Raw genomic sequence first — 20,071 nt, 5'->3', positions numbered from 1 at the left:
TAATTTGCTCATCCCATTTTGACCTTTGCATTCTTTTGTCTTTACTCTACAAAGGTCTACCTACACATTACCTAAATAACACTGAAAACATTCACCTCAACTAGAGTAACTCCCTTTAAAACCATACCACTAGCCTTCCAACTCTTCATATTAGATAAACTAACCAACTTTGCTGTTAATCTCAGACATTGGAACCTAATTGCTTTTATGCCATCCAAGCTACCTTGTAACTCTGCAAACTATTCACCTGCATGCAGATGTCCCCCTCACCAGAGTGAGTGAGGAGACAGTCACGGTTAGCTGCCTTTCTGGAGCTAGGATCCATCAAGTCACACAGGTACTCAAGTCATTGAACCACAGATACCAGTAAAACTCATAGTCCATATGGGTGTTAATGACCTAAGACTTACCTCCACTGACTGTATGTAGAGAGACATAATCAAGCTAGCTGATTATGTGTCTCAGGCAGGTATGAAACTAGCACTAAGCAGCAGACTACCTTCTCCAATGATGATGCCACTTTATCAACAGAAAATGATTAATTTTAACAATTGGCTTAGCTTGTGGTGACAGTCCAATGGGGCATGATATTTGACAGCCTGGGAGGACATGGCTGATAGACCATGTTGCTTTGCCGGGGATAGTCTTCACTTATCCCCTCTAAGTTATCAGATATTGTCAAAAACTTTTTCCACCCCCATAGTGCCTTTTTTTAGGTAATGCCAAACTGATAAACCTCCTGACTTAACTGAACCTACAAAGGAATATCTGAAGGTGGTACTGCTCAATGCTAGAAGTCTTAACAAGAAACTCCACTACCTGCAAGCTTTCATCTCCCTGGAGAGTGTAGACATATGTGTAGTAATGGAGACATGGTTTAAAGTCGCAGAGAGTATCCCAGCAATATAAGGTTATAATGCCTTTCACACCTTTAGACCAGCTACTGTACAGGAGAGAACTAGAGGTGGACACGTCTCAGTCTATATTGAAAGTAACCTCGCATCCAGACTAGTGTATGTCCCACTAGAACTCAGACATGTGCAACTCTCCATTAACAGGATCTCATACCATATCCTTGCAACCTATAGGTCCCCTCCATGTCTCGGGAAACCCATACCTACCTATCTCAATGTACTAGAGCCCCTCACTGTTTAATCCAAATATGCATGGGTATTTCAACCACCCCTCTATAGAGTGGAATACTACACCACTTCTAATGCACAAGCCCAGAGATTCCTAAACTTTGTTAATACCAGCATCCTGGAACAGTTGGTCCATTCTCCTACCAAGGGTACAAACATTTTTGACCTAGTACTTGTGAACATGGGGGGGGGGGTGATGTTCAATGTTCCTTATCCAATGTAATGTCACAGTGTGGAATCACGGTATCAATTAGTTATACAACAAAACTGGACAAGCATAGGAGGTACAAAGCCATACATACTTTCCAATCTAAACAGGCACCTAAGAGGACTGATTAATACTTCAAAGGCAAAATTTGAAGAAAAGATAGCTTCTCAGGCAAAGGACAACCACAAAGCTTTCTACAGCTATGCCCGTAACCTCAGGGGAAATATGGAACAGTGAGGAGAACTTAGTGTAAATGACATTACCCACAATGAACCAGAGGCCATTGCCAAGCTTTTGGTTGACAGGTTCAGCTCAACCCCCCCCCCCCCACCAATAGTTCAAAGGAAATACTGCATAAAACAATCCCCCCAAGCATTACTAGGGACAGGTCATCGATGCACTTTCCAAGATGAAAAACACTGCATCAATGGGCCCAATAACATCCCAGGATGTTTACTCAATAGCATGAAACATAATCTCTTTGGTCCACTTAAATCACTTTTCAACTGGACCCTACAGTTAGGTTTTGTGCCGAGGGAATGGAAGATGGCTATGGTCATTCCTCTGCATAAAGGAAGTCTAACCACTGATCTGGATAACTATAGACCCCTAAGTCTGACCAGCCTCATATGCAAGGCCATGGTAAGAATCATCATGGACATGATAAATGAGGACATAGGTAACCTCCAAATGCTGGACTCATCACAGTTTGGCTTTGCTAAATGAAAGTCATGCCTATTAAATCTGGTGGACTTTTTTGAGAGGATCACCAAAGCTTTGAATGAAGTCAAGACTGTTTACAGCTTACCTCAACCTGACCAAGACTTTTGATACAATACCCCACTCAGGCATTATAGACAAGCTCACTAATTTAAGTATAAACCCTTTTATCACTCACTGGATGGCCAGTTGGCTCACTGATAGGACCCAGGAGGTCAAAATAGGTGAGGCCACCTCCACTAAGTGGAAAGTCAATAGCAGAGTCTCCCATGGCTTGGTACCGGGCCTGATTCTTTTTGGAATCTATTTCTCTGAAATAGAAGCAAATGCTAAAGGTTTATGGCTGAATAAGTTTGCAGATGATTGCAAGCTGTGGTTTATCATTGACTCCACTGCAGACACTAGCATTCTCCAAGAAAGCCTATCTATGACTAACAAATGGTGCCAAAGCCATGGTCTTAAACGCAATGCTAAGAAATGCATAACTGTACACTTTGGGAAGTTAAACACCCTGGCTAATTACCATATTGATAATACACCCCTAAAAGTTGACTCAGTGGTCCGGGATCTGGGTACCTACATAGACAGTAGCCTTACCTTCGACCACCATGTGGCCACAGTAGTGAGGAAATCCTTTTATGATGCACAACTTATAAGTAAGGGCATGGCATCTAGGTCCAAAGAGGTCATTATCCCACTATAGTTTGTTCTTATCATACCAGTCATAGAGTACAATGCTCCCTTCTGTCTGTACCTGACTAGGCATATGCAGCAACTAGAGCAATCTCAGAGGTTCCTTACAAAAAGAATATATAGCATAACAAGCCTGCCTAATGCCAAGCACCTTAAAGCCCTTTCCCTCTACTTAGTCTCCTATAGATTGCTAAGGGGTGATCTGTGCCTGGCTTGCAAGGCATCCACAAACCATACACTTATGGATCTCCTGCATATTCATAAATCAAACAGTACCACAAATATAAGGTTTATGGACCTGCCTTTTGTCTGTGACTTAAATAGAACATGCTTGAAAGATAGACATATGTCCTGGAGACCACCCCTCCTGTGGAGCAGGCTTCCAATCCATATGACGTTAAGTTCATCTATAACCCAGTTTAACAGCTGCTTAGACCAATGGATAGGGAATAGGAAATTTACAGTGGGCATGGCACCCATGTCCCTTATGGACAGAAGTAGCTTATAAATGCCTGGCCTTCAATGTCCTGTTTGGATATTGAGCATCATTAGACTTTTGGGAAAACTTGGCTAGGCTTTTATTTATTTATGCATTTACTATCTGTTTACCGGGAAAGTCAGACTTGGAACAAAGCCAATTTTCAACAGAGGCCTGGAGAGACATGCTCCAGACACATGTCTTTGCAACTTAGGCTTAGGCCTAACTTAGGCTTAGAAAGAATGTCTGGGTCATTAGCCTAGTAAAAAAATCTATGAATCTATGAATTTCAACTGGATAGCCCAATGGTGCAGAGTCAGGATGTCCATTTTTGCCACTGGAAAACAAAGTTTGGGAACGGGCTCGAGATACCAGTAGGGCCAGCTGGTATATAGGATGAAGAAGTTGATGGCCAACTTTCCTATCCCAGGGGCCCAGGGGAAGGATAAGGAAATCACTTCATACCTGAGTGACCTCAGGTTTAATACAGGAGGGGTTTTGTTGCCCTGGTGTTATTGCACTAGCTGCTTCCACATGGATCCTAGACTCTGCACCTATTACACCCATTCAGATCCCATTTTTTCTCGGGGCTAATAATGAGTATCATTGAGGTAGACCTCCCAAGGGATTGGGGACCCACCCAGCAAAGGATCACATCTGGGGTACTTAAAAAGGAGCAATTGTTGGATTCAAGGACATATAGACTGCAGAAATGCAAAGGCCATGATCTAGTCTTATTCTTAGGATTAAAGTTTTGTCACCTGTTAAAAAAAACAGTGAAGTCTGAAGTTATGCACTGTGAAGTGAATCCAAAGAAATACTCTGACAGAAAATAAGGAAAAGGGTACATTTATGCCCTGTGTGACAAACCGAAATGCTGCCAGACCAGCTAGCTGTAATTTTGTAAATAATTATATGTCACTTGAAAATATTAATATGGTTTATATAGGAATGTAACACTGCCAGCCCAGCTATCTGGAATTTTTTAAATAATCATATGTCATTTGTGAATATTAATTTGATCCATAGGCTTGTCTTACAAATGTAAGACAACTACATGTTATGTGGATATTAAACTACTGGTGTAGAAGTATGTGTTGAGCTGTATGTTATGTACTGAACTTCAAGAATGTAACCACAGTGTACCCTACTGGAAAAGAACAGAAATGTATATAAAATGTATTAATAGCAGAAGTTGGAACATACAGAGCTAACTTGTAAAACTTCACGAAAATAAGTTCAAAGTGTTTTACGATGTGCTATAAAAAATTAGTTTCAGTGCAGCAAGCAGACACAATGTCTAAAGCTAGAGGTTTTCCTCGTCTGGAAACAGAAATAATTACTAGGTTTCAAATGTAAAAGTGTTAATTGTTTTATGACTTCCAGTTCTAGGCAAACTTCTGAGAGAGAAATATTTTTCACAGAGAAATGTTAAATTCATTTGGTATCTGTTTAGCCTGGGAACTGAGTCAGGTGACAAATAGTGATGCGATCCAGCTGACACAGCCGTAATGTTTTGATATTAATTTAGGAACTCTTTCAGAGACTTTACATTTTTGTATCTTGTCTTGGATCTGAAAGTATTCATTCAGCACTTCTCATCTGTATTTGCCTTGCTCTGTAAGTAAGATTTATGTATAGTATTTCTTTTAGAGATAGCTAGGAATATAGTAAAGATTAGTTTAGATGTTTTCTGTATTTATTTGAGACTATCCTGAAATGTTGTTTTAAAATATTTCCTGTGATTCTGAACTCTGCAGTCACTGTCCTGAGTTATTGAGTATTGTCTTGTTCTTTTATTATTTATTATTAAATATATTTAAACCTTTTAATTGTGGCTGGTTTGAATAGAGATATTTAAGCTCTCAGAGTACTTGCAGATGTATTTGGTGACACTGTACAGGCCACTCGTAAATATCCTTGCAAGTCCTGGTCATACTTACCATTGGGATAATAGTAACATTATACAGTAGACTTGGTCACCCTTTTGGGAAGAGCCTTATAGTAGCTGATAAGTAGTGGTTGGTGGCAGCTGGTACTACCTTAAAGTCTGGGCAGAAGGGGGTATAGCTAATGAAACTGTGCCAGCCTTCCCTATGAGTGTCTGTGTGTTTATATATAAATAAGTTAAGTGTTTTATGATGTGCTATAGAAAAGTTAGTTTCAGTGCAGCAAGCAGATACAATGTCTAAAGCTAGAGGTTTTCCTGTTGTCTGGAACCAGAAATAATTACTAGGTTTCAAATGTAAAAGTGTTAATTGTTTTATGACTTCCAGTTCTAGGTAAACTTCTGAAAGTTAAGTATTTTTCTCAGAGAAATGTTAAATTCTGTTGGCATCTGTTTAGCCTGGAAACTGGAGTCAGGTGACAAATAGTGATGTCATCCAGCTGACCCAGAAGTAATGTTTTGATATTAATGTGGGAATTTTCTCAGAGACTTTGCATTTTTGTATTTTGTCTTGTATCTGAAAACATCCATTCAGTACTTATCATCTGTATTTGCCTTGCTCTGTAAGTAAGATTTAGGTATAGTATTTCTTTTAGAGATAGCTAGGAATATAGTAAAGATTAGTTTAGATTTTTTCTGTATTTATTTGAGACTGTCTTGCAATGTTGTTTTAAAATATTTCCTGTGATTCTGAACTCTGCAGTCATTGTGCTGAGTTATTGGGTATTGACTTGTTCTTTTATTATTTATTATTAAATACATTTAAACCTTTTAATTGTGGCTAGTTTGTTTAGAGATATTTAAGCTCTTAGAATACTTTTGTATGTATTTGGTGACACTGTACAGGCCACTCCCAAATAGCCTTGCAAGTCCTGGTCACACTTACCATTTGGATAATAGTAACATTAAACATTAGAATTGGTCACTCTTTGGGAAGGGCCTTATAGTAGCTGATAAATAGTGGTTGGTGGCAGCTGATACTACCTTATAGCCTGAGGAGAAGGGGGCATATCTAGTGAACCTGTGCCAGTCTTCCCCACGAGTGCCTGTGTGTTTGCATATAAATAAAATCTCAAAGTGTGTGTTTTTTGTGTGTCAGCACTTGGGCAGGGACATGAAGTACTGGTTGGATAGAGAGGATGCTGGAGGTTTTGGCTTGACCTCTTGGCTGAGATCTTAACCCTATAGTCTTGCCAGTGGGGAGTCTTATTGGGGATCTGGAGAAAGAGGGAGAAATCAGCCCAAGACTGACTGTGATCTCTGTGTGCTCTTAAGGGAAATTGTACTTTACTGTGTGTGCACTTGTCTTCCTCCCAATGGGCACATCCCTCCCTGGTGCTAGTGATGAGGATTGAGGCTCCTTGATTACTGGACCAGTGCAGGGGCATCATACCCTGGACTGCTGCTTCTTCTATCTTATCTAATCTGTATAGGCTGAGAGTAGTTGCTCTGGATAAGAAACCTACTAACATTTGGGATGAGAAATGCAATCTGGATATTACTATTTTAAAGCCAAGGACTTCTTGCAGTCTCTGATATTTATAAGAATATTGACATTAATCCAACATATGGAAATAAGACAGTAATATATATGCAGAATTGTCATGTCTATGTCATCATTAGATTATACTGACATGGTTAGACTGTTTCTTTTAATAGTTTTCTGTCAGTAAATGACTAAAGATGGTGATGTTATTTCTGTAAAACAGACTCTAAAAAGAGGAAATGCATTCAGCTCTAATATGTTCTCTAAATGAAGAAGGTATAGTTTACAGTGAAATGTCTGCATCGAGAAAGCGATGTGATGTTACAAGGAAACATATTTTAATGGACTTTATAAGGTGCTCTTGGTGAAAGGGGGAATTTGTTTTATTTATTTATTTATTTATTTACTACTTAGTAACTGGATTGGTGGACTGGTCAATAAAACCTTTTCAGCCACAGCCAGTGACATTTCAGATGTGTGCATTGTAACGGTGCATTTTAGTTCATACAATTGCTTGATTTTATCTTAGGTCAGGGATGGCCTTAGGTAAGATTGAGGCCTAGGTAAAGAGCTTAGTGGAGCATCTCCAGTTTTCAGAGTCTTTTTCTACACTCCCTAGCATGGGACACATGACCAAGTGCCCTTTCTCAGTAGTTTCCCTTTGAGATGGCCTAACCACTTCACATTAGCTCCTCTTTATGCATAGAGGCCCTCTGCCTATACTCTGAGATTGTCATGTATTATCTAACTCCGTCCTCAACCTGTCACAGTAAGGCTGGTGTCCCTGTGTCCTGTATTACTTATCTTCTCACCCTGTCACAGATAGAAAGGTGACTTTCCGTGTGGCCTGGATCAGCATTCTATTCAACTTGTCATAGATAGTAAGGCTGGTGACTCTCTGTCCTGTATTACCTGACTCCTCACCCTGTCAAGGACAGTATGTAAGGCTAATAGACCCTTGTCCTGTACCACCATTTCCTCACCTGTTATAGACAGTAAGGCCAGTAACCCCTGTCCTGTATCACATATTCTCTCACCCTGTCATGGACAATGTAAAGCCCTTGCACTGGCCCAGTAATCAAGGAGCCTCAATGCTCACCACTAGCAACAGTGAGGAACGTACATATTGGGAATATGACAAGTGCACACAGTAAAGTACAATTTCCCTTAAGAGCACACAGAGATCACAGTCAGTCTGGGGCTGTTTTCTCCCTCCTTCTCCAGATCCCCAATAAGACTCTCACTGGCACAGCTATAGAGTTGAGTCCTTAGCCAGGGTTCCAAGCCAAGTCCTCTCAGCACTCTGTCTGTCCAACCAGTGCATGTCCCTGCTCAAGTAGCTGACACACACAAACATTTTGAGATTTGATTTATACACAAACACACACCTGGAAAAGGCTGGCACAGGTTTACCAGTTATGCCCCCTTCTGCCCAGATCATAAGGTAGTTATCACTGCCACCAGAACCTCTTATCATCTACTTTAAGGCCCTTCCCAAAGGGTGACCAATCTTACTGTGTAAGGTTACTATTATCCAAATGTTAAGTGTGACCAAGGTCAAGGCTATTTAGGAGTGGTCTATATAGTGTCACCAAATACATATGCAAGTAGTCTAAGAGCTTAAATAGCTTTAAACAAACCAGCCACAATTAAAAGATTTAAATATATTTAGTAATAAATAGTAAAAGAACAAGACAATATACAGTAACTCAGCACAGTAACTACAGAGTTCAGAATCACAGAAAATATTGGCTCAAATAAATACAGAAAACATCTAAACTAATCTTTACTATACTCCTATCTATATCTAAAAGATACTTTTCCCTAGTTACTTACTATTAGCAAGGCAGAAGTGCTGAAGATGGATGTTTCCTGGTCGAAAGACAAATACAAGAGAGTGCCTAAATTAATATCAAAAAATTACTGCTGAGTCAGCTTTGGATGACATAACTATTTGTCACCTGCCTTCAGTTCCCAGGCTAACAGATACCAACAGAATTTTTAGCATCTCTGTATGAGAAGTATATATCACTCACTGTTTGCCTAGAACTGGAAGTCGTGAAACAGTTAAACACTTTTACATTTTAAACCTAGTAATTATTTCTGTTTCAGAACAACTCCTAGCTCTAGGTAACCTGCCTCCTTGCTGCCTTGAAACTAACTTTTATAGCACATCATAAAACACTTTTAACTTATTTTCCTGAAGTTTTGCAAGTTAACTCTGTATGTTCCAACTTCTGCTATTAATATAGTTTATATACATTTTTGTTCTTTTCCAGTAGGGTACACTGTGGTATGTTCTTGAAGCTCAGTACATAACATACAGTTCAACACACACTTCTGCACCAGTAGGTTAATATCCAAATAACATATAGTTTGCTTACATTTGTAAGACAAGCTTATGGATCATATTATTACACAAATGACATATGATTATTTACAAAATTCCAGATAACTGGGCTGGCAGCCTCATAGACAATAAGGACCGTGATCATGTGTCCCGTGTCACCCATCTATTCTACTTTGCAAACTGGAAAGGCAACAATAAGTCCTTCAACCTGTCATTGACATTAACATCAGTGATCTTCTGTCCTTTATTATCTATCTCCTCACCCTTTCATGGATGGTAAGGCCAATGATCCTACATCATGTATCACTTATCTCCTTAACCTATCACAGACAGTAAGGCTAGTGAAACTGTGGCCTGTATCATCTATTTCCTCAACTTGTTGCAGACAGCAAGGCCCTGTCTGTATCAGCTAACTTCTCAGCCTGTCATAGACAGTAAAGCCACTGACCTTGTTTACTGTATCACCTATCTCCTCAAACTTTCATAGACAGGAAGGCCGATAACCCTGTAGATATAACCTGATGTGCACAGTTTATTCCTATAGTCTCATTCTTTCACACATTAATCAAAAGTTGCGGCCATAGGTGAGGGAAGATGCATAGCTGATATGTAACTCAAAGAGCTTTGTGAGCAAGTTCAGCCCTGCTTCACTTCCGTGTATCAGATCAGTTCCAACAACATTGCTGTTGCCCCCCCCCCCCCCAGGTGGATAAATTGATGGGAAATGGAGGGCATGATATAGATATTAGAGAGGATTAAAGAGCAGCCAGTTGTGATATATTTTCCAAACTTCATTAGTACTGTTTTGTACTGTCACATGGTAGATTTAATACTTCACATCACAGAGATACTGCAAATGGGAGAAAACTATTGCTAGTAGCAGATACAACACTACACAGTGATACCAAATAATGCTAGAGTGCATTATTAAAAAATTCTGAATCAGTGACAATAAACACAATTTTTGTGGTAGACCATTACATAACACGAAATAAACCTGTAAGCAGCTCAAGGGAATCTGCAGTCCATTTGGATACTTTCATTCATATAAACTAACATACAAGTTAGGGGAACAGTGGGTATAATGTGAGGACCTTTATTTAAAATAAAGTGCAGTGGACAATTAGCCTTCCTACAGGGGCAGTAGGACCAAAAATAATAAGGAAACTCAAACACGCATGGGGAAGGCACAAAGGAGTTATGAAGGAAGTAAAGTAGTAATTGCTGCTTAGACTTGTTGATGCAATTTTATTACACTTACTCCATTAAATTGATAATGTAATTTAAAAAGTTCAAATTACACATGAATTCAATCATATCTGAAAACTGCACTTTTTGTTAATACTGCTTGTACGGGACTAAAGTCTCCTTAACCTTTTCTTCCTTTAGATCTATATAGATAGATAATAATATAGCCCACCTTTGCAAACAAAGGGAAATACAATTTGCAGATATAGTCGATCAGGGGTATGCATCACACAGTACAAGTACAGTGTTAATAGCTACACAATTTGCTCAATTACTCTTAAACGTATTGACAGTGGTGAGGCATGACTCTCAATTTCTCTACTCAAGAAACAGAGACTGAGACAAAACAAAAAGCAATGGCAGAATAATTGCTCTCAAACTGCTTGTTCATAAATTCTGGTCAAAAGCAAAAATAGCTGGGGGGGGGGGGTCTCAAAATCAGGGACAATTTGAAAGTATTACTCTAATTTACTTAGAAAGTTTATAGAACAACAAGTTTTGTATATCCTGAAGAATAACATCATGGAACTCTTATGTTTGGAATTATGCAGTAACTAATCCTCAGTAATTTACCAGCATAACCAACAAACAAAACACTTATGAGGTATATGGCAAAAATGTGGTATGTATGGGGAAAGTCCCATAATTATGGAATGTTTTAAAAATATTACCCTAATTCAGTTAAAACGCTAACAGAACAACAGTTTTTGCATCATCATGCATTATCTCAGCAATAATAAGCATAAAACTCTAATATTTACCATTATTTACTATCTGTAATCCATAGTGGTTTACCAGAAAATCAAACCTTTTATGAGGAACAGAGCAAAAATACAATGCAAATAAGGGGCATTCTGAAAATCAGGGACAATTGAAAGCTATGGGGGGGGGGGGTATTGTACAATTATGCAGACTTGACATTGTGAGTTTCTTATGAAAGCAACTGTAAATAATAACAGCTGTAAAGCAAACACCTGGCATAAGAGTGCTTCATGTACTGAATTACAATTTACTACCCTCTTCTGTCTATAATAGCACATAATGAGAAGTGTCAAAAAGTATGTTGAAATTATGAAAGAACAGAAGTTCTGCTTGTCAGCCAGTATGCCTGTACTAAGTACAAATTAAATATCAGCATTACTGCTGAATCTTAACTCATGCAACATTCCTATGACAAGAATGTGAACTGACTAATGCAATGAATGCAATTAAAAGGCTGTAGTGCTTCTGCTTAACATGTCATTATGGTGCTGGCTGATTAAAAAAAAGTATACATAGTATTAATCCCGAATGTACTTAGATGCATGACAGAGTTACTCAAAATAAAGCAGTAATTTATTGCATCATATAACAGACAGTACAATACCAGTTTGTTAGGATTTTACAAATGCATTACCTCATAACATGGGTCCAACATAAGCAAAGAATCTGCAACATTACAGTTACAAAAATTGTGGAACAGTATGATCCAAGGAAAAGTCAGGTTTACATGCTAAATTAAGCAAAGTCAAGAAACAGCTAACAACATAGATTGACAGTGAAAAAAAATATATCTGATGAGTTAAATTCAAATAAATCAAGTGAGAGCACATTCAACATGACTACATAACTATTACTTAGAAACTGGATGAATATATAGAACCTGTTTCATTAAAAAAATATTTCAACAGGCAGATAAATATAGCATAACTAATATAGGCAACTTACCAAATCCATATAATTAATTTCTGCATTTTACACATCTGACTATGATCCTCCTAGCAACCAGTTAATATATAATTACTTCAGCCTTCTGTAAAGCCACACTTGACAATACATATAAGGTCAGTATGTAGTAAACATAAAACAGTGTGATGTCCAAACTCAACCTGATTCAATAACTACAGGCTGAAAATAAAACAAGATCAGAAAATAGCTGAAAATAGTTCTTCACATTTAAAGTCTGCAGTTTAGTATTTTAGCATATAAGAGATATACTAGCTCATTTAGGCTGCAGAAGTTGCTGATGATGAGGCTGAAATATGGGCCTGAGTGATCAGAGTCACTTGAAATAACTTTAATGGTGATTTATTAGGACTTCATTAAACAGAGTAAGAGCTACAAGAGTAGTGAATGTAGGTGCAGGTTTTTCCATGGCTTGGGGATGTGAAAAATAATGTCTGCCTGGTTCAATAAGTCAACAAGAAAGGCATAATCTGCAGTGACTGCCTTCTTGAGTTGAAGGGACAGTAGCTCTATCTCTAGTTTAACTTTTTACAATGGGAAAGAGTAAGAGTAATCATGAAGATGATCTGACTTTCTGAGTTGAGATACTGAAGATTTGAAACTTTCATTATGGAACAGAGTTTTCTTTATTGAAACATAATCATGAGATTTCCGCTTATTATGGCACAGCTGAGACATATCCCTGAACTGCTGGTATTGTACTTAACTGCTTCTAGCCGCTACTGCTATGATATGAGACCCTTAATAGTTAAAGGCACCATATTCACTGAACACAATGATATTTCCAACCAAGATTGTGGTCAAGCAAAATTTTGTAGTTAATGTGTCTCATTAAACATGGCAGCTGTTTAATAGTTTACCTAGGAATGCTAAAGATCAGCTTGTTTAACAAAGATAGACATATGGCAAGCTAAGATTAGCAGCAATAGATTCAAAGATTCAAAGTAAACTTTATTGTCATTTAGGACCACACACATGTAGCCTAAATGAAATTTCATACATCAGACCCTTCTTGAGATTAGAAACAGAAAGTAAAACAACACATGCAAGTAAAAGTTAACAGCCTGCATATCATTGCTGGAACCTGTGTCTAACAGAGCTCTTTTCAAACTATCTGGAAATATAGAGAGCTAATTATATTTTTTGGTTCTTCAGAATTGTGTACTGTAAATTGTTGCTGGACTAATTTTATTCAGAGTTGTGCACTGTTATTTCTGATTCACTGTATAGTTTTTCAGATCTCTGCTGAAAGTGTCCCACCCACCCTGCCTATTTCTGGTTTGTTGTTTAAATTGGGTGGCTTTTGCAGTTGCCCGCCCCACTGTAGATTTGATCTGGGACACTGCCCCCAGTCCCATCTCTTTGCCACATTCTACCTAATACACTTCTTATGCACTTGTTTTTAGTCATTTTTAATTTAATTGTATTTTTTAAACTGTGTTTGGTCTAATATTGCTACATACTCAAGTGTGCTAGCTTGCACTGCATTTGAATTGTTTTACTGCTGTTTTAGCTACTTTTCTGTAAAAAACAAAAAACAAAAAAAAAGCAAAAAAAAACTTACCTTTCCTGTAACTAGTGTAGTCCAGATACAGATTTGTTGCATCCAGGACTGTATGCAAGCTTCTGAGCCCCCCCCCCCAAGTCTTCCTGTGTTGGAGGGAAGCCTTCTAGCTTGTCAGTGGAAGTGGTAAGCACTAGGTAACTTGTCTACCACATAAGGAGTGGTTCTGGCCCAGAAATTGTAGTTATTGGCCGTCTGGGCAATCTTTTCCATCTCTCTCAACTTTATAATTTGAATGCTCCCATTTGCACTTGTTTCTTTCCTGTAACTAGTTTAGTGCAGATATAGATTCTTAGTTTTAGCACTTGAATTTGCTTATTTGTGCTTAGCACTTGTTCAGAACTTATTGTAAGCACTAAATAAGCTACTAATTACTATAGCACTCAACCTTCCTCATTTCCTAGAGGAAAACTGTTTTTGCACTTACTTTCCTCACTTGCTTAGAGCAAAACAGCTTTTGTACTCACTTTCCTCACTTATCTAGAGGAAAATAGTTTTTTTATTCAGGCATGTCCAAGGGTTGGCTCCCAGTGTTCTCTCCTGTCTATCTGAGGAATCTGGGCTTCTTGGGGCAATGTAGAAATTGCCTCATGTACACAGACAACCCTGTCCACCTACCACCCAACACTACAACCTGTGAGAGATGCACTTATCTAGCAAAACTGGAGGTAAAGCTCTCTCCAACCAAGAATGAACTTGACATTCAAGAGGAGAAGGTAAACACTTGCACCACACCACACATCACATAGTTTCACTAAATCTACACCACCAAAATCCACACATAGAAACACAAAAACATTTACAGAGGCTCTCAATAATAATCTGCCCAAGCAACAGAGACCTCCAAAACAGAAACGCAAGCAACTTCTACCCCCCAACACAACCCAAATGACACAAAGCCCACAGACTCAGTGTGCCACTCAACCACAACCAATAAGGCAAAACAACGTATCCAGCACACTAGTCATAGGTGACTCAATAGTCAGGCACACTGATGTCCCACTCATCAGGCTAAACAAGGAGAAGGTTACTGTCAGCTGCCTGTTGGGTGCCAGGATCTGCCACATAACCCATGGAGTCGGGTCACTCCACAACAAGTACAAATATGACTCTGTCATTGTCCATGTTGGTGTGAATGACCTGAGATGTACCTCCCTGGACTACATGAAAAGAGACATGGAAGAGCTCTCTGATCTTGTAGCCCAGGCAGGTATGAGCCTAGCCCTGAGTAGCATTCTGCCATTGCCCAGAATGATACCGCAGTACAAGGACAAAACGATTGACTTCAACAATTGGCTAAGCTTCTGGTGTCATTCTAAGGGGATCCAGTATCTGTCTGCTTGGGATGACATGGTCAACAGACCACGATGTTTTGCCAGAGATGGCCTGCACCTGTCACCCCTGGGATTCCGGATACTGGCTAAGGCTCTTGCCACCCCTATAGTGCCTTTTTTAGGCAAGGTTCAAATGACAAATTCACCACCGTAACAGGAACAGGCAAGCAAAAACTGAGGGTAATGCTACTCAGTGCTAGAAGTCTAAATCTCAAAATGCACTCACTTGAGGCACTCCTTAAAATGGAGAACATCGATATCTGTGCAGGTGACCGAGACCTGGTTCAAGGTTCCAGAGAGCACCCCTGCACTACCAGGCTATAACTCATACCACACTTTTCGGCCATGTAACCTGGACCGGAACACCAAAGGTGGCGGTGTGTCCATATTCATTAAGGATATCCACACCTCCAGGCTAGTTGCTCAGCATAATGCATCTGAGGTTATCCAAGTGCAACTAACTCTGGGTAAAACTGCAATCCAAATTATAGCTTGTGACAGATCCTCCACCATGCCCCAGGATTCCCACTCCTCTTTTCTTGATGTACTGGAAAATATTAGGGTTCAGCCAAACACCCTAATAATGTGCAATTTCAACTACCCCACCATTAACTGAGAAAACTACTCATGTACCAAGTCCTTCACACAACGCTTTCTGGAATTCATAAATTCTAATGCCCTGGATCAACTTATCCACACCCCCACCAGGGGCAACAATATCCTAGTCCTAGTCATTACCAACATGAGTGACTGGTGTTCCACACCTAAAGTCAACTCCTCGTTCGTCCTATCCAACCATAAGCTAATCATCCTTGATATCCACATCCCTCCCCTACCCCCCATTAAGGAAACCATGGTAAAAAATTTCTCTAAAGCCAACTTCATGCTTCTTAAGACAAAAGTGTTGAACTTCATGACACCCATGCAGATGGACAATACAGTTGCGACTGCTGAATCCTACACAAATGCACTCTATAAGCACTTACATGAGTGCATGGATCGTGCTATCCCAAACAGAACCAAGACACTTTCCTCCAAAAAAAGGAAGCCAATCTGGTGGTACCCTGCCATAAACAAACTGTACAACAGAACGAAGAAATTGTTGCAAAAGAGAGTAAAATCCCATGAGTGGTGGAGCTCCCTGGCCAGCCTCAGTAAGAAGCTGAGATCCCTTATAAGATCCTCCAAAGCTAGCTACAAAAGCAGAATCACCACTGATTCTAAGGACAACCACAAAGCATTCTATAGCTATGTCAAGAATTTCAATGGCAACACCCAGATCTGCTCTGAGTTACAGCAAAACGGCACGAAAATTACAGAACCAACTGATATTGACAACATCCTGGCAGATAGGTTCAGTGCTAACTTTACCCCCCCCCCCCACCCCCTAAAGGGCCCATATCTATACAGGAAGAATGCAGATTTCCTGTAATCACAACTATGCAGGTAAAAGCTGCACTCTCTAAAGCCAAAAACACAGCATACATGGGCCTGGACAACATCCCAGGCTGCATTTTACACATACTTCAGAATGAACTGGCTCCCCGCCTAAGCACCATGTTCAGTCATAGCCTCACATCAGGCTTTGTGCCCACTGAATGGCATACAGCAACAGTTATCCCATTCCACAAAGGGGGAGCCACCACTGATCTCGGGAACTATCGCCCTATTAGCCTGACGAGCCTGGTCTGCAAGGCCATGGAATGTATCATCATGGAACTCATAAGCAAAGACATTGGTAAACACCAAACTCTGGATCCCACCCAGTTCGGGTTTGTGAAAGGCAGATCATGCCTCCTGAACCTGATCGACTTCTTTGAGGCAGTCACCAAAGCTGTAGATGAGGGTAAGGTGGTTCATGCAGCCTATCCTGACCTCGCCAAGGCTTTCGACACCATCCCCCATTCTGGAATTATAGCTAAACTCACTAAACTAGGTATAAATCCCTACGTCACAAGATGAGTTGCCAACTGGCTCACTGACAAAACCCACACTGTAAAAGTTGCACACTCCAAATCTGACCTTAAACTAGTGACAAGTGGAGTACCACAGGGTTCAGTCCTGGAACCTCTCCTGTTTGGTATCCACTTCTCTGAAGTACAGGCTAACACAGAAGGCCTCTGGCTAATGAAGTTCGCAGATGACTGCAAACTAGGAGCCATAGTCGAGTCCCCAAATGATGTGGAAATCCTACAGAAGGGCCTCGCTGAGACAGATGCCTGGTGTCAGAGCCATGGCCTCAAGCTCAATGCCAAAAAGTGCATTGTCATTCCCTTTGGTAAAAACTCTGTACCCATGAACTACTACATAGACAGCAGTCTACTTAACACCGAATGTGTGATAAGAGACCTCGGGACCCAGGTGGACAGTAGTCTGTCCTTTGATAGTCACATTGTCACAGTAGTCAGGAAGTCCTTCTACGTGGCACACCTCATCATAAAAGGGTTCTCATCCATGGAAAAAGAGGTCATTGTTCCTTTCTACTCGACACTCATTAGACCCATTATAGAGTACAACTCCCCTTTTGGAATGTACCTCATAAGACACCTGCAGCAGCTGGAAAGGCCACAGGAGTACCTCACAAAGAGGATTACTGGCCTCAAACAGATGCCCTACACTGACCATCTCAAAAACTCCAGCTTTACTCCATAGCATATCACCTACTCCGAGGTGATCTCTGCCTAACATATAAAGCTATGTCAAACCCAGAGCTGTTGGACATGCTACACCTAAAGAAATCCCAATCCCTCCGAGCTACACACTCTAGGGACCTAAACCTTGTCACCACAATAAACAGGACATGCTGGAGGGATAGATTCTTGTCCCAGGGACTTCCCATACTCTGGAGCAGGCTACCCATCTATGTCAAGCAAAGTTCTTCATTAGCACTCTTCAAGAAAAATCTTGATGAGTGGATGGGAAATAGGAAATACACCCCGGGGATCACTTCTGTGTCTCTGCTCGACAGTGGCACAGGAAAATAACTTTTTTCGTGTCGCGTAAGCCAGGGAACCTTGTTGGCTAGGCATACGTAGGCCCTCGGGCTGATAGCCTAGTACCTACCTATGAACCTATGAACCTATAAAAGAATGAACACAGTTAACATACACAATCCTACTCCCAGTACCTGTACAAAAGAGCAGAAAAATTTCCAACACTTGAATATAGAATAAGTATACCCTCCCCTAAGTTATTATAACTACACCATTTAAATAAAAGACACGTTACAGATTGCACATTGCCTAAGTTGTCTAATATCGCACTTGATATAGATAATATAAATAAATATTGCACGTACTTGCAATTTGTGTGGTATACTTTAAACAGACTATAGGTATTTTTTTAAAAAAAAAGAAAGAACTGACTTAGTTAATGTCCAGTTCTCTGGGACTTATGCCCAAGTTCAGAAGTTTGACCACTGTCAGGTAGAAACTGTTGTTGAATCTGGTAGTCCTGCAGCAGATGCTGCAATATCTTCTACCAGATGCCAGATGCTTAAACAGTCCATGCACTGGATGTGTGATGTCTTGTATTATTTTGGTGGCCCTTCTAATGCTTCTTGGAGAGTGAAGTTGTATCGATGGAAGACTGGTATCCCTTACCTTCTCTGCAACCCTCACCATTCTCTGTAGTGCCTTCCTTTCTGTACCTGTGCAACTTCTATAGAAGGTGGAGAGGATATGAGGCAGGGGTTCAGCTTTCTTCAGCCTTCTCAAAAAATGGAGACATTGGTGCGCTTTCTTGACCAGCTGGCTGGTGTTTCCCAACCAGAAGAGATCCTCTGATATGTGTATGCCTAGAAATTGTGTCCACTTAACCCTCTCTACACTCTCACCATTGATCATGATTGCTGGATGGTTTGTTTTATTTTTCCTGTAGTCGATGATAATCTCTTTGGTCTTGCTTACATTTAATTCAAGGTCATTCCCCTCACAACAACCGATCAGACATGCCACTTCTTCTCTGTATTCTCTTTCATCTTCCTTTGTGATGAGCCCCATGACTGTGGTATCATCAGCAAACTTGATGACATAGTTGGACTTATGCTTTGCATAGCAGTCATGGGTCAGGATGATGAATATGGATGGTCAATAAGGTTATGGATGGTCAATAAGGGCTAATTGTCTACAGAATGCCCAGAGACATGACAAAAGTCCAAGGGTGCTGCCTGGCATAGTGGCATAAGGGCAAATTGTCTGCAGAATGCCCAGAGAAATGACAAAGGTCCAAGGGTGCTGCCTAGCATAGTGCTACAGTAGGGCATAGAATATATTCCCCATTTTGTGGGTCACTGTCAAAGCCTTGGACTTTTATTGTCATATACCCTTGTACCAGGGGATGTGATCAGACTGGATTTGGTGAGGTATATTCAAGCTATTAGGACAAAATGAAGACATGTTACATAGTCAGGTAGGTACTGGTTGATACATCCCCCAGACTCCACTTGAGAAAGTGAAAATAAGACTGCAGTGACTTAGATATTTGTAGCCAATAAGTAGAAGTCTATAGGATAATACCACACGCATTTATCATATATGGCAAAGCCTGGAACTTCTTTTAACAAATTCTTGTTATGCTGCTCACTTTTCTTACCAGTAGTAAAGTTTAAGAACCACAACTCTAACAGAAGACAATTTCAGTGATATGCTATAGCTAAAACCACTTTTTATTTCAAAACAAATCCTTTAACAGCAAACAAAAGTGCTACATACAACACACTACATCGAGGTGTCCATACTGTAACATAGATAACAAGATCAATGAAAGAAATAGACTGCAGAAGGTTAATAAAACCCAAAAGGTCAGAAGTTTGATAAAACAAATGAACATAGTAATTAGGACTGTTCACAGAGATCCATGTGATATAACAGAAGTAAACAGGATATATTACTGTGCAGCTAAATTAATAACTGATAAAATTCTATCACAAGAACACAGAGTAGTAAGGGAAAGGAAGGGGAGAAATCGAATACCATCATGGAAATATCAAATAGAGAAAATTATAAAGCAATTAAGACAAGAAGTGTCACTGTTAGAAGACTATAGAAGAGGGAATAGATCAGCAAAAATACTAAGAAAGATGGATGTGATAAAAGCAGTGCATATTAGAACAGAGCAGGATCTATTATTTATTTATTTATTTATTTATTGACATTTATTGACATTTGGTAACCA

The sequence above is a fragment of the Protopterus annectens genome, chromosome 2.part2 (genome assembly GCF_019279795.1).
Source record: "Protopterus annectens isolate FY-2018-M chromosome 2.part2, PAN1.0, whole genome shotgun sequence".
In the NCBI taxonomy this organism is placed as follows: domain Eukaryota; kingdom Metazoa; phylum Chordata; order Ceratodontiformes; family Protopteridae; genus Protopterus; species Protopterus annectens.
The sequence above is the reverse complement of the archived record's forward strand: the minus strand, read 5'-3'. Positions refer to the sequence as shown.